General features: G+C 42.7%; 1 long non-coding RNA gene across 1 annotated transcript in view; it reads left to right on the forward strand.

The window, feature by feature from the left end:
• The first annotated feature begins 6541 nt into the window (after positions 1–6541).
• Positions 6542–12849, forward strand: part of LOC145269110 (uncharacterized) — a 373031-nt gene continuing 366723 nt past the window's right edge. Inside the window, exon 1 of the long non-coding RNA XR_013864957.1 lies at positions 6542–7338. This is a non-coding gene — a long non-coding RNA (uncharacterized LOC145269110). The remainder of the gene's footprint in view (positions 7339–12849) is intronic.

The following is a 12849-nucleotide window of genomic DNA, read 5'->3' on the forward strand; positions in this document are numbered from 1 at the left end:
AGTGGGTAGGGTGACGTGGGGTAGGGCGGGTGCTTCGTTTCTGCTCCCCTCTGTGGGCAGGGATGCCTATCCCCTCTCTCTCTTAATTGCGACGCGGCACTCTGACCCGCTAGCACCCACTGCGTCTTTCTTCTCTGCTCTCCCCCCTCACGGGGGGATCTGAGCTGCTAACCCGACATCCCCGTGAGGGGAAGTCAAAAACTCTAATTTCTTCAAAGTCCGCTCCTCCCCCTCCATTCCCCTGGGTTTTCTTTTCCCCCACTACACTTTGGTCCGCGCCAGCGGCCAGTGCAACCGCCACGATGCCAGGCAGGAGGGGTACGTCACCCCAAATGCGCAGCATCTCAACTGCTAACGACTCCCTATGTGAGGGAGCTGATGCATCTCCCGGCGAGACGGCGCCAGGAAACAAGGTAGGGCCCCGGCGCGCGGCGACCTTGGAAGAAAGCGGGAGGGTAGGGCCGCAGCCCGCGGCGACCCCCCGAAAAGCACCTGCAACCGCTCCCCACGAGGGCAACCCAGCGGAAAAAGCTGCCGTTAAGTCACTAGCTGGGGAAAGTGCAGAACCCAGCCAACCAGCTGCACCCCAGGACGGCAGAACCAAGGGAGGAAGACCGGGGAACCCATCCCCCGCTCCCCCAAAGGGCGACTCCCCAACAGAAAAGGAGGAAAACAGCACCGCGGACCAAACCGAGGCGCTGGATGAAGACGTAATAGCCTCCATCTGCTCACTATTCGGCGGGGAAGACAGTGATTGGCCCCCCAACACTCCCCAAGAGGACCAAATACGGAAAAGGGGTGACTCTCCGGCCAGTGGTAACAAAAGCAAGTTGGAAGGAGAGACACCCTTGACAGTACCCACCAACGCTCCAGCTGGGAACACGGCACCAGAAGGGGAGACACCTCCATCCCCCAAGGGGACAGCCACCCAGCAAAGGAAGAAAATAAGAAAGGGGAGCGGCCCGGAGAGCAAACCAAGCCAGGACGAAACAACGCCAAAGACACAATGGCCTACTTTGCCTGGTAACGGCCCCGTGCCGAAACCAAAAATGCCCATAACAATGGAGAGCCCCACAACACCAACTACGCCCCCCAACCCGAGTCCAGCTGACACCCACCAGGATGGAGGACCGGCATGGGGCCCCAAAGAGCAGCAAGGGAAGTTGACGCCCGAAGACTACAGAGCACTCTTCGACTCAACTTACAAGGAGTATACCCAGGGGAACAACATCCAACCCCTCCCGGGTCAAGTGGAAGTTCTGGAGAAAAGAGTGCTCTCGCTGATAACTTCAGACACCAAGACAAGGGGTCTGACGGGCGTCAACAAGGACACCATGATGAACGTGTTGCTGGAACAGAACATTCCCGCCAACTACATCTGTAGAAGGAGTTACGCACAGTGGGATGTTCTGCTCCCCACCTCCGAAGACGCAGTCAGGCTGTCCAGGACCTGCCATCAGAGCAGGAACATAAAGCTCCAACCCATCTATATGAACAAGAGGAGAGCAAATGTTTCTGCTCTAAACGTCCCCTGCTATATGGAGGCCAAACAACTGGGGGCTATCCTAAGCCAGTATGGAGACGTAGAGGAAGTCACCCCGGTCCGCGGATTAAGAAACATCATGACCGGGGACTACAAAGTACAGATGGTCCTGGACAAGGCTGGATTCTACGCCATCCCAGCCACACTCAAGTTCGGAGAGTGGACACTCTCCCTTATAGTGGAAGGGAGGAGGCCTCATTGCTGGCTGTGCACACAACAAGGGCATATGGCGAAGGACTGTCCAAAGAGGAATGGAGGGAAGAAGCCCACAAAAGCGGCGGGAACAAGCGTGACAACAAATCAAGCCGCGGATCCCGCGCCGGCCGCAAATCCTCCAGAGGCACCGACAGGCTGGGTGACGGTCGTAAAGAAAGGCAAGATCAACAAACAGCCATCCTTGCAGACAGTCACCCAAGACCAAGAACAACCGAAGAGCGAGACAGAGAAAATGGACACACAGACACCCTCCTCCTCAAACAAGAGGAAACTACCAGAATCTGAGGAGGAGGCCGCGTCAGAGGCAGAGGAAGAGACAACAACAGTCTCTATGGCCCTGAGCGCAACAGAGATCAGGAGGGCCAGGAGGAGGAAAAGCCGCAAGACACGTGCAAACCCTCCTACCCCCACTGAGACTGAGAAGGACTCCCTCGCAACAATAACACAGGATGAGCCCCCTGTGATCCCAACACCCCAGCAACCTGAACAACCTTCCCCCTCTCCTATAAAGGCCCCAAGAAACTCTTCCCGCCCCTCATCCCGTGACAGGAGCCAAAAAGAAGAAAACGAGCAGGCTACCCCCTCCCCAAGCGCTCAGCCTCCCCATCAACCAAAAGAGATCCCCTCCCCCACTCCCAAAGTCCGCACTGAACGGACCAAAAAGCTCCCCTTCCTGCCAGGAAGCAGGATTTGTGAAACAGACCCTCTCCAACCGGCTCCGGACCTTAAAGGACAACAGAAGGTCCGGTACAATAAACTTAAAAACTTTGAAAAAGTCGGTGGAGACCTAGTAACAGACCCCACTAAATTCAAGGACGCTCCCTTGTTGACCACTTTCGTTAGGGTCAACAAGGACGCTAGGACTGGAGGAATGTGGGCAATGATTAGGGCAGCGAAGAATGCGATCCCAGGCCAGCAGCTGGTGGATAGGGACCATCCTTCACTGACCAACATTTTCTTTAAATGTGAGGGTAGAATCCCCATGTATGTACACCCATCGCTATACAGGGCACTCAAACTAACCTTCCCCCTGGACGTGGGGGGCGTGGCCAAGGATGGATCACCTTCATCGGATTTACTAACCGGCAGCCTTGGCCAGGCCTGCCATGTCCTCACTGCCCAGGATTTCAGACCCGTCTGTGACAGTGCTTGAGGTAAGTGATCATGTCTTTGAACTTGGCTACATTGAATGTGAGGGGCATCAGGTGTCGAAGCAAAGCCTCGCGCGTTGTGAGAGACTTGGTGTCCCTCAAGGTAGATATCGCCGCTATCCAGGAGACCCACTTTGTTTGTGACGCGGATTGTCAGGTGCTGGTAAACGATTACGATGTCTACTCAGCATATGGCAATACCTATAGTCGTGGAATCTCCTTGCTAGTGAGTCGCACCCTGTCAGCGTCGGTGAATGTTGTTCACGCAGGCAAGGACGGGCGGGCGCTTGTTGTTGATGTTGCTGTTAATTGTAGTGTTTTTCGGATTGTTGCTGTTTATGCTCCCAATGCTGCTGTAGAGAGGGCAACCTTTTTTCGACGGTTGGAGGGCTTCTTAGTGGATCCGGAACGGTTAGTTTTAATGGGGGATTGGAATGCAATCCTTGATCCCAAAATAGATAAGGTCGGGGGGACTAGCGGGTCGGCGTGGTGTGACAGCAGTCTGTCTGACCTGATGGCCTCATGCGATCTCGTCGACAGATTTCGTCTGGATCATCCGGGGCGGGAGATGTGGACGTGGCATCCTGTAGTGCCTTCCCATCCAAGCACTTACTTGGATCGGATGTTAGTTAGAAGAGGCGATGTAGACTTCCTATCTTGCCCCACGTTCCACTTGCTAGGACACTCGGACCATAAACTTGTTATGGCCCGTTTGAGCTTAAGTGCTAGGCCTAAACTGGCCGGATACTGGAAGTTCAACAGCACCTTGTTGGAGCTGGAGGACTACCGGTTGAAGGTCACTGAGCTAATTCAGCGGGCTTTAGTGGGGGCGGTTACAGGGAGTAAGTGGTGGGTTAGTCTCAAGGCCAAAATTAGGCGCTTCTCTGTCCAGTATAGCCAACGCCTCGCGATAGATAAGGCTAAGGCAAAGAAGCGTTTAGAGGATAAGCTGACCCGGGCGGTGGAGGGGGGGGACCCCCTAGAGTTAGCACTAGCTAAACAAGATCTCAACCGCTTGGCTAGCGAGCGGTATGAAGGTCAAGTAGTTAGGGCTAGGTTAAAGAAAGTTTCTAACGAGGCTGTGAATGTTGACGCTGTTGAGCGTAAGGCTGCTTTAAGGCGCGGTTCGGATGGGTACATTCGTAAAGTACATAACCTGGAAGGACACCCCTTAGTATCGACTCGGGAGATCTGCGAGGGGTTTCGGGAGCATCTATCGGTGCGCTTCACCCAACTACCCGGACTCAGGGTTGATGAGTTTGGCAGCTATTTGGCTGACTCGCCCCGCCTCACGGCGGCTCGGGCGGCTAGCTGTGATGGTCTTATTACTGAACATGAGGTCATTACTGCGTTGAAGCAGGTCGGCTATAACAAATCCCCGGGTCTTGATGGTTTACCCTACGAGTTTTACTTGAGGCTGTCGCCCATGTTGGTCCCTATTCTGAAGGATATGTTCAACCATTGGTTTGCCCAGGGTTCCATCCCTGGACAGGTGACCAAGGGTGTGATCACATTGCTGAGGAAAGGTCAACGGCATGGTGGGAGGGAAAACTTTGATGATTTTAGGCCCTTGACTCTGCTAAACACAGAGTTAAAGATTTTGGCAAAGATTCTTGCGAATCGCTTGCAGGTTGTCATCACTGACTTGATCGAACCGGACCAGACTTATGCTGTGAAGGGGAGATCGATTCAAGATAATTTGCACTTGATACGCTCGATCATAGAGGGGACAGAAGACGACGCCGAAGCCGCGCTGATCAGTTTGGATCAATCCAAGGCATTCGATAGGGTCGACCATCGGTTCCTAGGATCTGTGCTAGAGGCCGCCGGATTTAATCCGGACTTCCGCAAGTGGATCTTTGTTCTGTATGACAGGCCGACGGTAGCGGTGCAGATCAACGGTAAGCTGTCGGAGTCATTCGCTGTCTCTCGGTCGGTGCGACAGGGTTGTCCGCTGTCGCCTCTGTTGTATGTCCTGGCGTTGGAACCCCTCCTTCGCAAGTTAAGGGACGAGGCGGCTACACCAGTCCTGCGCGGAATAGCTCTCCCTGGAGGCACACGAGCCAGGGTTTCCGCGTTCGCCGATGACGTCACCGTGTTCGTGTCTTGCCTCACGGACGTTCAAGCGGTGGTCGAGGCGCTCGCTCGATACGAAGAAGTAACAGGGGCCATCTTCAACCGTAGCAAGTCTGTTGGCCTGCGGTTGGGGGCCTGGACCGGGGTAAACTCGCTTCCAGGTATTTTCAGCTGGACCGATGGACCGGTCCGCATTCTCGGTGTCTGGTTTGGACCGGGACTTCAGCTGGAAAAGAATTGGTCGGAAGTACAGTCTAAGGTCAAATCGTCAGTAAAGACTTGGATTGGAAGGAAATTGTCCTTGAAGGGTCGGGCGGAGGCGTGTGCTACATACGTCTTTCCGCTCATCCTTTACCGTTTGTCTGTACTTCCTCTCCCTGCAGAACGACTAACCCGCTTACAAGGGCGCCTCGATTCACTTTTGTGGAACGAGGGTAAGCATTATGTCTGCAGAGAGGTCTGTGTTCAAAATCCGAGCGAGGGAGGCCTGGGTCAGCCCAGTCTCTTGTGTCATAGAAACGCCGAGAGATTGGCTTTCCTGGGTCGTTCGCTTGAAGGAGACGCTCCTTGGGTCCCTGTGGTTGAGAACTCGTTTCCCAACCTCAAACCCAACCCTTCGGTAGAAGGTCGTCGTAGACCGAAGGGGGAGTCCAAGTTCTTCTCCGAATGCCGAACCGCTCTTAGAGCTTTGCCGGGGACCAATGTCCTCGATCAGCCAAGGAAGAAACTGTATCGGGATTTAGTGGAGGGGACCGCGAAGGATCCACTTTGTAGGCGGATGGGATGGTCGATGGAGGTTGTCCGTTCTCAATGGCGTTGGGCGCCGGGACGGGAGATTCTGAATAACTCGGAATTCTCCCTGACTTGGCGACTGGTCCGAAATGCGCTGCCCCTCTTCGACGTACTTTTCCGGTATAAAGAACATACCAGCCGCTTCTGTCCGTGCTGTGACGAACGCGAGCCCGAAACAATCGAGCACGCATTTTTTAGTTGCAGCCGGATACAGCCCCTATTAAGGTACGTCGAGGGGGTAACAGCTCGCATCGATGCCGAGTGTCTGCTCGATCTCGACGTAGGAACTTTTGTGTACAACATGGAGCCGCCGTTCCCCAGGGAGGAAAGTTTGGTTTTCCTGGCGATCCTAGCAGTAGCGCGCATGACCATTTGGATCGCGCGCCTCAAGTTGGTCCACGAAGGGACATCTGTTCCTGATCGGGATCTGATCGTTTACTTTAAACATTTGCTTAAAGTAAAGATCAGATGCGATTGGAAGAGGTTGCCTAGAGTGGAATTTGACAAGAGGTGGGTGCACAGCACTAGTTTGTGCATCCATCGAGGAGCCAAGTTTCAATACGTGTTCCCTCCTTAGGCATGGCATGGGCGGTGCTGGGTCCTACGGAACCCATCCCGCCTAGGTTAGCATTATAAGTTCAGTAAAGTAACTCTTGACTGGTGGTACAAATGAGATCCTGTTCCTGATTTTATTTTTTGGTATTAGAGAACCTCTGAGTCTGCCCAACCCCCCCTGCTCCTCATCTTTATTTTCTGATGCCCCCGATCATCCCCCTACTCAGAGGTCACCTTCCTACCCCCTCCATCCGTTGCTTTATTTTCTCCCACCTCCATTAAGGCGACTTCCCCAAACCCCATTAGGGATGCTCTGCTTGTTTTCGGTTCCCCGGAAAACAGTGGGGGATCTAGCCACATAGAATAGTACAGGGGGGGTCTTACTAACAACACATTAGTAGATTTTCCTTATTTTTGAAATGAACATTTTCATTAGTTTTTTCCCACTCCACGAACATTTTATGCCAATTAATTCAAGAACTCTTTCTAATGAAATCGAACTTTATTTTCTCACACATACACACACACACAAAAAAAAAAAAAAAAATGCACACACAACATACAGAAATGAATATACAAATTGTACATAGTTAAATTTTACATTGAACGCTGGGGTTATTAGTTAGATTAGGATCCACAGAGTGATTGAGGTATTTTGGTAAATGTTGCCAGTCAAGAGTAAGACTTCAAAGTCTCATCTGTTACATAGTCAAAAAGACCCTGTACCCTCCCCCTCCCAACTTCTTGTAGGGCCTTGTGCCTAATTTTGTTGAATTGAATTTTTTGTACGTTTTTTATGTTCAATTTTTTCTTTCTCAATAAAATATATAAACAAGATCAAAGTGTAGTATCTGTTCTTCAGATGCTGCACTTCTATTTCTTGTTCTCTTTCGGTGGAGGAGAAATCCTTCACGACTGAGACAATTTTTATTTTTGTACCTTTTCTCCACGTTAAAAAACGACCCTGGTGTCTAACTCTGTCCCGTGGGGAGGCATAGTAAATAGGTACTTCAGTGTTGCTTGGACTGTTGTCATGCTGACATCCCTTAAAAGGAAAGTAGAATATTCCAAATATTCCATGTAACTGGAAAATAAAAATTGGTGCTGCTGGTTACGAAAACTCTTTTTTAACTATTTATTTAATGCTCTGGAAGTCACTTCTGATTAATTGTAAGAAAAAAAACTTTCTTTTTCAACTACTATATTTGATGTTAAAAATTATAACATCATAAAATGCCCTGGAAACGTCACTTCTGATTAATTATAAAAATACCTGCAACAACCATCTTTACTGCAACTGCCACCACCACCACCGCTGCCACTATCACCGCCACCATTTCAACTGCAATTGCCACTAGCACCACTGCCAACGCCACCAAAGTCATCACCACTGCCACAACTACCTTGTTTTGGTTGTTAAACTTATTTTATATTTTTTTAATTTTTATTTAATTTTTTTTTTAGTTTGCGGGGCTAACACTGAGACCCACAGTCCCGCAACAAGCTAAATGAGTGTCTCATGAAAAGGGTATGAAATTTAAGATTTCTGATTCATAATGAACAGAGGGAGACACATGGTTATTTTTTTGAGGAGAAACGAAAGTCATTGATAAACATTTGTGTATTTTTACTCTTTTCCCTAGATGCGACCACAAAGTTTTGCAGCAATCTTGGCAATGTCCTCAGTATATTTGTTCCAACTCATGTTTTTTTTTAATTCAATTTTCACCCCAAACAAGGCACAGTACCACTTTGAAGTAGGGGGCTACTATCGGGGACATAAGTCGTAGGGATATTATGAAGGGAGATAAAAAGCAAGATGTCTGTTCACATTACACTTGAACTTCTGCATGTCAGTACAGTTGGGAAAGCAGAATCCCAGAAGGGAGGTCCAAAGCCTAGCAGTTCTGGGAAAGAAACTATTGGAGTAAAAGGCCTTCTTACACCTAGGGATCTCTACTGTTAAGGGGTGGGATCTAGTTGCTTGTTGGGTTAGTCGGAGGTATTTATGTCGAGGGGGTACAAGTGCTTATAGATTGTCAGAGCATTCACCATTAAAATACTTGTAGAACAGGCAGAGGGATGCAAAATTTCATAGATGGGACCGAGGATGAAACGTAGATAACAGTTCAGGACCTATCAGGTTGGCAAAACTCTTTTGAACCCTCTCCAGGAGTGAAAGGCTAGTAGCAGATGTACCAGCCCAAATATGACAACAATACTCCATACATGGACGAATGGTGGCCTTATAGAAGTACAAGATACTTTCAAGCATAAGTAGTTTTCTAGCACGGTACAGAGAGCCCAGCTTCTTCACAGCAGCCTTGGCAATGCTCTTAATATATCTGTTCCAACTCATGTTCCCTGTGAACTGAGGAGTTTAAAAGAATTACTTTCAGGTAATGTCTTTGGCCATTGCTATTGGTGGTAGAGAAGGTTTCTTATATTTATTGAAGGAAACAAGTTTAGTCTTGGTAGCATTGAATGTGACCCTCCATTTTTTGACCCCATTCCACTACAGATTGGAGGTCTGCCTCCAGTGTTTCTGCCATTTCCTTAGATATGTGTTCATTTGTTTTACCCTCATACCTGTTATAGAACGTGGTGTCATCAGCAAATATACGCATCTCAGAGACAATTTTATCAGGCAGATCATTTGTGAATATTAGAAATAATAAAGGTCCAAGGATAGACCCCTGAGGTACTCCTGCATTTATATCATTGTTTAGATGTACGACCATTGAGAACAACCTGGATGCTTTTCTTGCTTAAGAAGGATTTAATTAGGTTATGTATTCTCCCAGTGATACCATATGATCTGATTTTCCTGAGAAGACCATTGTGCCTGTCAAAAGCCTTAAATATATCTATGGCCACCGCTCTACCCTTCCCTGCTTTGTCCAGTGAATGGTATATATGTTCAGAGATTACAGTTAGGATATCTGCTGTTGAACGGGCTTGCTTAAATCCATATTTTTTGTCGGTCAGAAGTTTAGCAGCTGTAAGGTGATGGACTAGAGCTTGATTAATTAAGGACTCAAATATTTTGGCAAAAAACAGAAGGCTAATGGGGCGATAATTTAATGGGTCAGTTCTTGCGCCAGAATTCTTGAAAACTGTTACCACAGAAGCAGTTTTCCAGCAGTCAGGAAAGCAAGATTCTTTAAGGCATTTGTTGTAAAGTTTGGAGAGAACTGATGCAACCTCGGTGGAAGATTTTTTAATAGTACAGCCAGGATGAGATCAGGTCAACATGTTTTCGATGTGTCTAGGTTTTTATGATATCATGCATCCGAAAAGAGGTGATTTTCAGGTCACTTAGAGTGGCATCTGTCTGCAAAGGAAAGTCAGGGAAGGAGTTGCTTGCCGGGTCCAATGTGGAGTTTGAGGCAAACCGACTGGCAAGCATGTTAGCCTTCTCGGTTACTGTGCAAACAACCTCATGAACGTTAAGCTGTGGAGTTTGAATGAAGTACTTTCAGGTAATGTATTTTTGGCCATGGATATTAGTGGTTGAGAAGGTTTCTTGTAATTATTAAAGGAAACAAGCTTAGTCTCGGAAGCATCAAATGTTACCATTTTTGAACAAGAGAAGCACTTCCATAAAGGCATTCGATTTTGAACATGGTTATACAAAAGTAAAAAATCTGGATTTTAAACTTTGTTTAACAATGTAAATAATGTAGCTTTACAAAATTTACAATAACAAGTGAAGCATGCATGATCCCCCATGAACGAGGCATGAAAAAATGACTAAGTTCAGCACTACCCCCCTCCCTCATTTAGCCCCCAAAGTCCCAAGGGGATGTCAAATCCTGGTGAAAATGAACAAACGGTGCAGTTTTAGGCCTTAGCATATGTAAATTTGAGTTCTGCATCATGCAAAAAAAGAAATAACTAAGTCTATCATTTGCCACCGCTCCCCCCCCCATTTAGCCCCCAGAGACCCTAAGACCTTACATATGTAAGTTTGAGTTCAGCACCATGCAAAACTGCTAAATAGACATACACAAAAAAATTGGGGACTAATATGGTAAAATAGTCCCCAAAATGGAGTGTTTTTATTAGCCCTAAAAGAGCCCCTGGGCCACACCCAAGAGTTATCGCGAAGTATAGACAAACAAAATTATATAGAAATCAGTTAGTTACAACTTTTCAGAAAGTTTTATAAAAACAAGGGCAAGGGTAAATTTATAGGTCCACCCTCCTTTTGTCGAGGGACCAAAAAACAATTGAATGTAATAATTGTTTTAACAACATTGTTTTAATATGAGTGAAGGTAATTTGCTAATGAGAATAATGGTTACACCATTTACAAGATTTATTTTTCAATGTGGCTTTTCAGATGGTTTTAAAGTTATGACAGAAACAATTATATAAAGGCATTATACAGGATTTATAAGGATTTTTGTCTACTTTGTATATATGTGTAAATGCAAATTGCATGTTCTTGGAAATGATTTTTATATTCATATCCTTTAAGGGTTTATCTAGTGTTTAAAAATATTTATAATCATATCTTTTAATTAAGAAATTATCTAGTGTTTGAAAATATTTATAATCATATCTTTTAATTAAGAAATTATCTAGTGCTTGAAAATATTTATAATCATGTCTTTTAATTAAGAATTTATCTAGTGTTTGAAAATGTTTATAATCATATCTTTTAATTAAGAATCTATCTAGTGTTTGAAAATATTTATAATCATATCTTTTAATTAAGAATCTATCTAGTGTTTGAAAATATTTATAATCATATCTTTTAATTAAGAAATTATCTAGTGTTTGAAAATATTTATAATCATATCTTTTAATTAAGAAATTATCTAGTGCTTGAAAATGTTTATAATCATATCTTTTAATTAAGAAATTATCTAGTGCTTGAAAATATTTATAATCATATCTTTTAATTAAGAAATTATCTAGTGTTTGAAAATATTTATAATCATATCTTTTAATTAAGAAATTATCTAGTGTTTGAAAATGTTTATACTCATATCTTTTAAGAAATTATCTAGTGTTTGAAAATATTTATAATCATATCTTTTAATTAAGAAATTATCTAGTGTTTGAAAATATTTATAATCATATCTTTTAATTAAGAAATTATCTAGTGTTTGAAAATGTTTATACTCATATCTTTTAAGAAATTATCTAGTGTTTGAAAATATTTATAATCATATCTTTTAATTAAGAAATTATCTAGTGTTTGAAAATATTTATAATCATATCTTTTAATTAAGAAATTATCTAGTGCTTGAAAATATTTATAATCATATCTTTTAATTAAGAAATTATCTAGTGTTTGAAAATATTTATAATCATATCTTTTAATTAAGAAATTATCTAGTGTTTGAAAATGTTTATACTCATATCTTTTAAGAAATTATCTAGTGTTTGAAAATATTTATAATCATATCTTTTAATTAAGAAATTATCTAGTGTTTGAAAATATTTATAATCATATCTTTTAATTAAAAAATTATCTAGTGTTTGAAAATGTTTATAATCATATCTTTTAATTAAGAAATTATCTAGTGTTTAAAAATATTTATAATCATGTCTTTTAATTAAGAAATTATCTAGTGTTTGAAAATATTTATAATCATATCTTTTAATTAAGAAATTATCTAGTGCTTGAAAATATTTATAATCATATCTTTTAATTAAGAAATTATCTAGTGTTTGAAAATGTTTATAATCATATCTTTTAATTAAGAAATTATCTAGTGCTTGAAAATATTTATAATCATGTCTTTTAATTAAGAATTTATCTAGTGTTTGAAAATGTTTATAATCATATCTTTTAATTAAGAATTTATCTAGTGTTTGAAAATATTTATAATCATGTCTTTTAATTAAGAATCTATCTAGTGTTTGAAAATATTTATAATCATATCTTTTAATTAAGAAATTATCTAGTGTTTGAAAATATTTATAATCATATCTTTTAATTAATAAATTATCTAGTGTTTGAAAATATTTATAATCATATCTTTTAATTAAGAAATTATCTAGTGCTTGAAAATATTTATAATCATGTCTTTTAATTAAGAATTTATCTAGTGTTTGAAAATGTTTATAATCATATCTTTTAATTAAGAATCTATCTAGTGTTTGAAAATATTTATAATCATGTCTTTTAATTAAGAATCTATCTAGTGTTTGAAAATATTTATAATCATATCTTTTAATTAAGAAATTATCTAGTGTTTGAAAATATTTATAATCATATCTTTTAATTAAGAAATTATCTAGTGTTTGAAAATATTTATAATCATATCTTTTAATTAAGAAATTATCTAGTGTTTGAAAATATTTATAATCATATCTTTTAATTAAGACATTATCTAGTATTTTAAAATATTTATAATCATATATTTTAATTAAGAAATTATCTAGTGTTTGAAAATATTTATAATCATATCTTTTAATTAAGAAATTATCTAGTATTTTAAAATATTTATAATCATATCTTTTAATTAAGAATCTATCTAGTGCTTGAAAATATTTATA

Source organism: Euprymna scolopes, chromosome 45 (genome assembly GCF_053919585.1).
Source record: "Euprymna scolopes isolate OS-2025 chromosome 45, ASM5391958v1, whole genome shotgun sequence".
NCBI classification, from domain to species: Eukaryota; Metazoa; Mollusca; class Cephalopoda; order Sepiida; family Sepiolidae; genus Euprymna; species Euprymna scolopes.